Raw genomic sequence first — 10,368 nt, forward strand, 5'->3', positions numbered from 1 at the left:
AACACAGCTGAACCTCGAAGACTATGCTTGAAGTCACTCAACAAAAGGACAAATACCATCTGGCTGCACTGCTATGAAGTACTCAGAGTAGTCAAATTCTGTAGAGACAGAAAGTAGAATGCTGGTTGCCAGAGGCTGCGGCAGGGAGGGAATGGAGAGGAATTTATTTAATGGGTATGGAGTTTCAGTTTGGGAAGATGAAAACATGTCTGAGGATGGACAGCGGTGAAGGTTACACAACAATGTTAATGTACTTGATGCCGATGAACTGGACACAAACTGGACACATAAACGGAACTTCCAGTTTCTCGTCCAGCACGTTAAGGAGCTTCGAAGCTGCCACTCTGTCCTCACCAAGAGTAAAAAGCTGAACAACTAAAGAATCAACAGTTCTTTTTAGGGTCATCAGAGAAATTCGGTCATAAGGCAAACTGCTGCCCCCAAGATTGTGGAGAAAGAAAGGCCAATACAGAGAATGACAACTTACCAGAGCAGAGACCTGTGAACCAAAACCTCCCATGGACCTACCACCAGGGCAGGAAAACCTGAACTAAAACCAACAAACTGCTGGCGGCTCAGTGAGAACAACTCACAGACTGACAGACGAGATCGGGCGTGTTCAGGGTGGTATGGCCGCAGACCAACTCACAGACTTAGAAAAGCCAGGAGGATTGGGAGTTCTACCTTCAGGAGTTCTACCAGGTCCTAAGAGTGAATACAGTTGAAAAATCTCCTGCTTCCGGGAGGGGAAGAGAACAATTCTGAAATATGCCAGTTTTCTGTTCTTTTCTGTCCTCAGCAGAAACTATTTTATCAGAGCCTACCCCATCTGAAGGAAGGGAAATACCCAACTTCAGACCCTTCTAACCATCCTGTCCCATCTAAGGAGAGAAAAAGTTGAGAAGCACTCGAGTTCAATCGGGGGCCCAGGCTCACATGTACAGACTACATCCAACAACAGCAATGACACATTCTTCTTAAACTCACATGGAACACTCACCAAGACAGACCACACATAAAACATACCGTAACAAATTTTTTTTTATTTTATTTTATTATGTTATTAATCACCATACATCATTAGTTTTTGATGTAGTGTTCCATGATTCATTGTTTGCATATAACACCCAGTGCTCCATTCAATACGTGACCTCTTTAATACCCATCACCAGGCTAACCCATCCGCCCACCGCCCTCCCCTCTAGAACCCTCAGTTTGTTTCTCAGAGTCCATAGTCTCCCATACACTGTAACAAATTTAAAAGAAGAGCAATCACACAGTGTCTGCTCAGACCACAATGCAATTAAACTAGAAATCAGTAACAGAGATCTGGAAAATCCCCAAAGTACTTGAAAATTAAACAGCACCTGTAAAGAAGACATGAATCAAAGAAAAAAAATCTCAAGAGAACTTTAAAAAAATTTTTAATTTTTTTCAAATTTCAAAATTTGGGGGACAGCAAAAGCAGTACTTAGAGGGAAATTTATAGCACCTAAAAGATATATTAAAAAAAAAGATTTTAGGGGCGCCTGGGTGACTCAGTGGTTAAGCGTCTGCCTTCAGCTCAGGTCATGATCCTGGGATCGAGCCCACCATCCGGCTCCCTGCTCCGTGGGAAGCCTGCTTCTCCCTCTCCCACTCCCCCTGCTTGTGTTCCCTCTCTCACTGTGTCTCTCTATCAAATAAAATCTTAAAAAAAAAAAAAATTTTTTTTAAAGTCAATAAACTAAGCTTTTACCTTAAGAATCTAGATAAAGAGCAAATTAATTCCAAAGCAAGCAGAAAACAAATAATATTAGAGAATTCAATGAAACTGAAAACAGAAATCAGTAAGAGAAAAATCAACAAAATCAAAAGCTGGTTCTCGGGGCGGGGTGTGGAGATCAGTAAAATATATCAGCCTTTCTCTAGGATAAAGAAAAAAGAACCGGGGAGCATGGGTGGCTCAGTCGGTTAAGCGTCTACCTTTGGCTCAGGTCATAATCTCAGGGTCCTGAGATCAAGCCCCACTCCATGCTCAGCAGGCAGTCTGCTTCTCCCTCTCTCCCTACCTGTGCTCTCTCTCTAATAAATAAAATCTTAAAAAACAAAGAAAAAAGACCCAAATTGCTAATATCAGAAATGAAAGGGTATATCGTTCCAGATAAAAGGATAACAGAGGCATCTGGCTGGCTCAGTCAGAGGAGCGTGCAACTCCTGATCTTGGGATTATGAGTTCAAGCCCCACGTTGAGTGTAGAGATTGCTTAAAAATAAAATCTTAAGGGGGGAAAAAAAAAGGATAACCAAAGGATGAACAATTCTACGGCCACTAATGTGATAACCAAGATGAAATGAACCAATTCCTTGAAAGATACCATCTGTCACAACTCACACAAGAATAGACAATCTGACTAGGTCTGTATCTATTAAAAAAGATGTATCAGTGATTAATAACCTGCCAAAAGAGAACATACCATGCCCAGATGGGTTTACTCATGAATTCTACCAAACATTTAAGGAAGAAATGATACCAATTCTCTACAATCCCTTCCAGAAAACAGTAGCAGAAGGAATACTTCCTAACTCATTCTATGAGACAAGCATTATGGTAGTATCCAAACCAGACAAAGACTTTACAAGAAAACTACAGTTCAGTATCTCTCATAAACACAAATGCAAAAATCCTTGACAAAAGATACGCAAATCAAATCCAACAACATATAAAAAGAATTATAAACCAAGTAAGATTTATCCCAGGTATGCAAGACTGGTTTAACATTCAAAAATCAATTAAGGGCGCCTGGGTGGCTCAGTTGGTTAAGCGACTGCCTTCGGCTCAGGTCATGATCCTGGAGTCCCTGGATCGAGTCCGCATGGGGCTCCCTGCTCGGCAGGGAGTCTGCTTCTCCCTCTGACCCTCCCCCCTCTCATGTGCTCGCTCTCTCTCATTCTCTCTCGCAAATAAATAAATAAAATCTTTTAAAAAAAAAAAAGCATTTAAAAAAAAATCAATTAACGTAATTCATGTCAACAGCCTAAAGAAAAAAAAAATCACATGATCATATCCATATATGCAGAAAAAGCATTTGACAAAATCCAACACTCATTTGTGACTAAAAACTCCCAGCAAACTAGGAATAGTGGTGAGCTTCTCAACCTTATAAAGAACATCCACAAAAAACCTACACCAAACATCATAGTTTTTTTTTTTTTTTAAAGATTTTATTTATTTATTTGAGAGAGAGAGAGAGAGCACATGAGAGGGGGGGAGGGTCAGAGGGAGAAGCAGACTCCTCGCCGAGCAGGGAGCCCGATGCGGGACTCGATCCCGGGACCCCAGGATCATGACCTGAGCCGAAGGCAGTCACTTAACCAACTGAGCCACCCAGGCGCCCCCAAACATCATACTTAAAGGTGAGAAACTCAAAGCTTTCCTACTGAGATCAGGAACAATTCCAATCAAATACAATCAAAATCCCAACAAGTTATATTGTGGATACTGACAAATTGATTTCACAGTTTACACAGAGAGTCAAAAGACCCCAAACAGCAAACTCCATATTGAAAAGAACAAAGTTGGAGGACTAGCACTCCTCAACTTCAAGACTTACTATAAAGCTGCAATAATCAAGACAGTGTGGTGCTGATAAAAGAGCAGACAAACAGATCAATGGAACAGGACAAATAGCCCAGAAACAGATGCACATAAATGCAATCAACTGATCTTTGACAATGGAGCAGATAGTCTTTTCAACAAATGGCGCTGGAACATCACATGCAAAAATTAATCTAGACACAGACCTTGTACTCTTCACAAAAATTAACCCCAAACAGATCAGAGACCTAAATATAAAATGCAAAACCATAAACCTCCCGGAAGATAACAAAGGATAAAACCTAGATGACCTTGTGCAATAAACTCAGTATTTTTGTCCCCTCAAAATTCATATGCAGAAATCTTAACCCACAAGGTGACAGTATTAGGAAGTGAAGCCTTTGGAAGATGATTAGGTCATGAGGGTGGAGCCCTCATAAACAGGATTAGTACCATTATAAAAGGGACCCCAGAGAGCTCCCTTGCCCTCTTTTGGCCATATAAAGATATGATGAGAAAATGCCTGTCTGCAATAAATTAGAGTCCTCACTAGAACCTGATTATGCTTGCACCCTGATCTCAGATTTCTAGCCTCCAGAACTGTGCAAAGTAAATTTCTGTTGTTGATAAGCCACCCAGTCTTTGAATTTTGTTATACCAGTCCAAATTAAGAAAGCTTGGGCTATGGCAATGACTTTTTAGATACAACACCAAAACCCTGACAGACACCTCACTAAAGAAGATATACAGGTATGCCTAGGTGGCTCATCTGATTAAGCGTCTGCCTCTTAATCTCAGCTCAAGTCTTGATCTCAGGGTCCTGAGTTCAGGCCCCACGTTGGGCTCTACCCTGGGCAAGAAGCCTACCTAAAAAAAAAGAAAAAAGATATACAGATGGCAAATAAGCATATGAATAGATGCTCAATATCGTATGTCATTAGGGAACTGCAATTTAAAACAATGAGATACAAAAAAGGGGGCGCTGCCAGGGTGGCTCAGCTAGCTGAGCGTCCAACTCTTGGTTTCAGCCTAGGTCATGATCTCAGGGTTGTGAGATCAAGCCCTGTGTCAGGCTCCATGCTGAGTGGGGGGTGTGCTGAGATTCTTTCTCCCTCTCCCTCTGCCCCTCCCCCTGCTTTTGTGTGTGTCTCCCTCTCACACACATAAATAAATCTAAATAAGTAAATAAATAAAGATACCACTACATACCTATCAGAAAGGCCAAAGTCCAAAACACTGACACCACCAAATGCTGGCAAGATCGTGGAGCAAAAGGAACTCTCATTCACTGCTGGTGGGAACGCAAGATGATACAGCCACTCTGGAAGACAGTTTGGCAGTTTCTCAAAAAGGTAAACATACCCTTACCATACAATCCAGTAACTGTGCTTGTTATCTATTCAAATGAAGTGAAAACTTATGTTCACACAAAAACCTGCACACAGATGTTTATAGCAACTTTTCTCTTTATAACTGCCAAAATTCAGAGGCAACCAAGATGTCATTCAGTAAGCGAATGGATAAATAAGCTGTGGTACATACAGACCACAGAATATTTATTCAGCACTAAAAGGAAGTGAGTTCTCAAGCCATGAAAACATGAAGGAACCTTAAATGTATATTACTAAGTGGAAAAAAAAAAAAGTCCAAAAATGGTATATACTGTGTGATTCCAACTATGACATTCTAGAAAAGGCAAGACCCTAAAGACGATAAAAAGATTAGTGGTTGCTGGGGGTTAAGGTGGGAGGCAGGAAAGAACAGGCAGAACACGGAGAATTTCAAAGGCAGCGAAACTATTCTGTAGGATCTTATAATGGTGGATATATGTCATTCTACATTTGTCAAAACCCACAGAATATACACTGACAGTGAACCCTAAACTGTGGATTTGGAGTGGATAATGACGTGCCAGTGTAGGTTCACGGATTGTAACGGATGTACCATTCTGGTGCTGATGTCCATGGTGGGGATTACTGGGGGACGGGAGTATATGGGAACTTTTTTACTTTGGCCTCAATCTTGCTGTGAACCTTAAACTGCTCCATGAAATAAAGCTTATTAATTTTTTAAATTGTTTAAAAATAAATCTTATTTGTATTTTACAATTAAAAAGATTTGCTAAATAACTGTTCATTTTTAACGGAGCTTAAAAATGTCGTATGTTATACATCATTTGAAAAGGAGATAAATGAAAAGTTTTCTGGAAAAAAAAGGTATTTTCCACTGCTTAACAGTTGTATTTTACATGCAAACAACAAAGAACAAAAGAATCCAGCTTATAATTTAGCATTTACCTATTTCTGCAGCAAACAGTGTACTTCTAAAAGCTTCTAAGAACACAGTACTTTATTATACCAAACTAAGCAAGCTGAATTACTGGCAATTAAAAAAAAAAAAAACCTCTAAAGCCCACCAATGTGGGAAACGGCTGCAGTGGACACTTTCACCATGCAGCGACCAGAGAGAATGAGGCAGAGAGCTCTCCGTGCCGCTGGGACTCAGTGAGAAGTGATGAGTGGTAAAAATGTGTATATTCTCAACACTGTATAGCTTCCATAAGCACATATATAAGTACACAAATACAAAGAAAAAAATCAAGAAGGCAGACACAAAACTATTAACAGCAGAATGTGGAAAAGGATCAGGAGAAGATGATCAGAAGAGAGTTTGGTATTACCTATGACTTTACTTTTTTTCAAAACAAATATAATCATGTATTTCATTAAAAAAAAAAGTTTTCATTCCAAACAGAAAAATAGCAATAGAATAAAAAAGAAAAATTCACAATATCCTACACCTCTAGTCAAAATTTTAAAACCAGAGCCAGTAAAAGTTCATCAAATAAGCTATTAATCATTAAGAACATCAGTTTGGGGCGCCTGGATGGCTCAGTTGGTTAAGCGATTGCCTTCGGCTCAGGTCATGATCCTGGAGTCCCGGGATTGAGTCCCGCATCGGGCTCCCTGCTGAGCAGGGAGTCTACTTCTTCCTCTGACCTTCCCCCTTCTCATGCTCTATCTCATTCTCTCTCTCAAATAAATAAATAAAATCTTTAAAAAAAAAAAAAAAGAACATCAGTTTGGCCTGAACCATTTGTTCTGTGAAAATTTGTGACTTCTACACTAAACTACTTGCAAAAAACACCCATAAATTCAAATTACCCAAAATTATTTTCTATGGAAAAGGGAGGAGAACATTAACATCTCCATTTTACATGTGAAGAAATGGGCTCAGAAAGGTGAAATAACGTGCCCAGTCAGACAGCTAATCTGGTCAAACCAAGGCTCCAATCCAGTTCTCATGAACTTAATCCACCCTTCCTCTAAACCATTCTGGCCAGACTGCCTCCCTCCCTCCCAAGAGGCTCCTTTTTGATATGAAAGATGAACATCCCACACTCACCCTGAGGGGAAAAAGTTAAAAATAACGCATGTAATGAATCAAACACAAGTGGTAACGTTAATAACAGGCACAGGGCAAACAAGCTAGGAAGAGACACAATTTACACCTACCAGGGTAAAGCATGTAAGCATGTAATGCCCCTGCTGAAGGTTTACACTAATCAGGAGGCAATTCAGTAGTAAGTGACATCAAGAATTGAAAAACTGGTCTGACAATATGGTAAATGGCAGGAATGGACTTCCTCTACATTTTTCTGGAGAAACATAAACATGCCCAGTAATGTTTATTTTTAATCCTCGCAACAATTCTGCTAAGCCAACTCTCTCTCCACCCCATACTCCCTATAATTCTTTCTCATTCTTTCCTCAATACCCCAGAAGATTATCGAGCTTTATTTTTTGAAGTTTGATGGAAACAATAGTTACACTGTCTATGCATTTCAAACTCTTTGTCCTCATTGAAAAACCACTGGGATAGGACTAGAAGTAGCTATTAAGTCTCTGCTCCCAATATCAGCAGTGTTGGCACCAAACCCAACCCTCTCCAAGGAGGGCTGTGGCAGAAGCAGGACCACAATCTACAGGGCCTTGCAAACCACAGGGCCACAAAGTGAGTTCCAACTCTAGCCCAGCCTACATACCCTTAGATCCCTGGATGCCTCTTTTGTTTCTGATTGTCCCTCTTTCATTTATTAGTCAACAAAAGAAAAGACTTAATATAAAGAAATAAGTACAGAACAGTCCCTCCTCTCCCTCAGAATAGGCCATGTGTTATAAATGCTAAAATGCACTCTCTCCCTTTTCCCTTGGCTCATAATCTATTTTGATCCACATCCCTTTTCCAGATTGTTTTTGGTGTTCTGTACTTGGCTAGTCACATGTGAGGTCCACATAATTGTTTTCTAACAAATGATCCCATTTTTTTTTTTTTTTAAGATTTGAGAGAGACAGAGCCAGTGAGGGCACAAGCAGGGAAAGAGTCAAGGGGGAAGGAGAAGCAGACTCCCCGCTGAGCAGGATGCCCAACGCGGACCCGATCCCAGGACCCTGGGATCATGACCCAAGCCGAAGGCAGCCGCCCAACCAACAGGGCCACCCAGGCACCCCAAATGATCCCATTTTAAAAAGGCAATTATCTTTGAAATCTTTCCCATTTCTGGATATAAAAACGAGCTAACTAATGTGAAGAAGTAGAAAATCTCTAAGAAATTCCTTACTGACACAGGACCACTCCACACCAACAGAGGAAAAAATTCGTATTTGCTAGTTCATAACAAAACGAACATCCTCTATACTTGTAACTTCTCACGTCTTTTGAATACTGACTGACACATGCAAAACATGTATCTGGTACACAGTTATTCAGAGGTAATAAGACACAAAGAATAATATAAAATAACAGATAAGGCCGCTAACCTAAAAATGAAAGACACTAAACATATCTGTTGGACTGACCAACATAACAAGTGCTTTAGGTACAGAACAACTCAAATTCCTGGATAAGGAACAACTGACCACTAACTTCTAACTAATGTCAATAGCAACAATTGGAAAAAGACAGAAAATACTGTCAAAATGCTAAGGGAAAATAATCATCAACCTAGAATTGGGTATTAGGCAAAAAACTGCCTTTCAAGAATAACAACATATTAAAAAACGGATTTTAAAAGCAGCAAAATGGACTTCCATGTCGTCCGGGAGTCACAAATCACATTGAGCCAAAAAGCAACCTGTGTTTTCTGCAGTTACAAACAAAATGAATATTCCCATGCTACTGCAACATTCTCACCGGCATTTCCTAAAAGGCCTTTTAAGAACACCTTTCCGTCGGCTACCACTTCATCTTTCACTCAAGTACTCATCTCAGATCAGGAATCCCTTGTGCTCGGCCATTTAATTCTCTTGGACTCCACTGTACAAAATGGATGTTGTTGTCAAATGGTTTAAAGAGAAAATTATGTGTACAAACAACCTTAAAGGAACACACAGAAGAACTTTCTGATAAAGAACAAAGATTTGTGGATAAACTTTATACCAGTTTAATCCAAGGGCACAGGGCCTGCTTAGCAGAGGCCGTAACTCTTATAGAATCAACACACAAGAGGAAAAAAGAGTTAGCCCAGGTGCTTCTTCAGAAAGTATTAGTCTACCACAGAGAACAAGAACAAATAAATAAAGGAAAATCACTAGCATTTCGAGTGGGATTGTCTGGGCCCCCTGGTGCTGGAAAATCAACCTTTATAGCGTATTTTGGAAAAATGCTTACTGAGAGAGAGCACAAATTATCTGCGCTAGCTGTGGACCCTTCTTCTTGTACTAGTGGTGGATCACTCTTAGGTGATAAAACCCGAATGACTGAGTTATCAAGAGATATGAATGCATACATCAGGCCATCTCCTACCAGCGGTACTTTAGGAGGTGTGACAAGGACCACAAATGAAGCTATTCTGTTGTGTGAAGGAGGGGGATATGACATCATTCTTATTGAAACCGTAGGTGTGGGCCAGTAGGAGTTTGCCATTGCGGATATGGCTGACGTGTTTGTTTTACTACTGCCACCAGCAGGAGGAGATGAATTGCAGGGTATCAAAAGAGGTATAATTGAGATGGCAGACCTGGTGGCTATAACGAAATCTGATGGAGACTTGATTGTGCCGGCTCGAAGGATACAGGCTGAGTATGTGAGTGCACTGAAGTTACTCCGCAAACGCTCAGAAGTCTGGAGACCAAAGGTAATTCGTATCTCTGCCAGAAGCGGAGAGGGCATCACTGAAATGTGGGATAAGATGAGAGGGTTCCAGGACCTCATGCTCGCCAGTGGGGAGCTGATGGCCAAGCGGCAGAGGCAGCAGAAAGTTTGGATGTGGAATCTCATTCAGGAAAGCATGTTAGAACATTTCAGGACCTATCCCACCATCCAGGAACAGATTCCTGTTCTGGAAAAAAAGGGTTCTCAGTGGGGCCCCGTCCCCAGGACTAGCAGCAGATGTGTTGTTGAAAACTTTTAAAAGCGGAGGCTAAGGAAATTTATCCTATGCAATGATTTTATAGATCATTTCATAAAGTATTTTAATATTAAAAGTCACTTGAATGCTTATATTTTCAGTAATTCATTTGTGCTGCCCTCGGCCTCGTTTGTGAACCGTGCTTGAAAAGTGGAAGAATGTTAGATATGGCCGGCAAAGGTCAGGCCCCGGGCAGTATTTACAAGGTACCTGTTACTGATTTACACTTCTTTCTGTTCTTACACCCTAGCATGGTAGCTGGTCGGAGAGTTCCTTCTCATCAGTCACAAGCAGAGAAGGCTGATGAGAACAGAAAAAGTTTATGTACCTTAAACGTTTTCTTTGATTCTATATTCTCTGAGTTTCCAGAGAAAATGTAAGCA

General features: G+C 40.6%; 1 protein-coding gene and 1 pseudogene across 18 annotated transcripts in view; one reads left to right on the plus strand and one right to left on the minus strand.

Moving 5' to 3' along the window:
• PPP6R3 (protein phosphatase 6 regulatory subunit 3) overlaps window positions 1–10,368 on the minus strand; it is a 141,744-nt gene that overhangs the window by 115,789 nt on the left and 15,587 nt on the right. Inside the window, exon 2 of one of the 18 annotated variants that reach the window (XM_081797633.1) lies at window positions 4,786–4,897. The exons of the other annotated variants lie outside the window; for them this stretch is intronic. The gene's annotated coding sequence lies outside the window, so the exon portion shown is untranslated. The remainder of the gene's footprint in view (window positions 1–4,785; window positions 4,898–10,368) is intronic. 18 annotated transcript variants of the gene reach the window in all.
• On the plus strand, window positions 8,675–10,043 carry LOC102733399 (methylmalonic aciduria type A protein, mitochondrial pseudogene; annotated as a pseudogene).

Source organism: Leptonychotes weddellii, chromosome 11, assembly GCF_054177405.1.
Source record: "Leptonychotes weddellii isolate Sample4059 chromosome 11, ASM5417740v2, whole genome shotgun sequence".
NCBI lineage: Eukaryota > Metazoa > Chordata > Mammalia > Carnivora > Phocidae > Leptonychotes > Leptonychotes weddellii.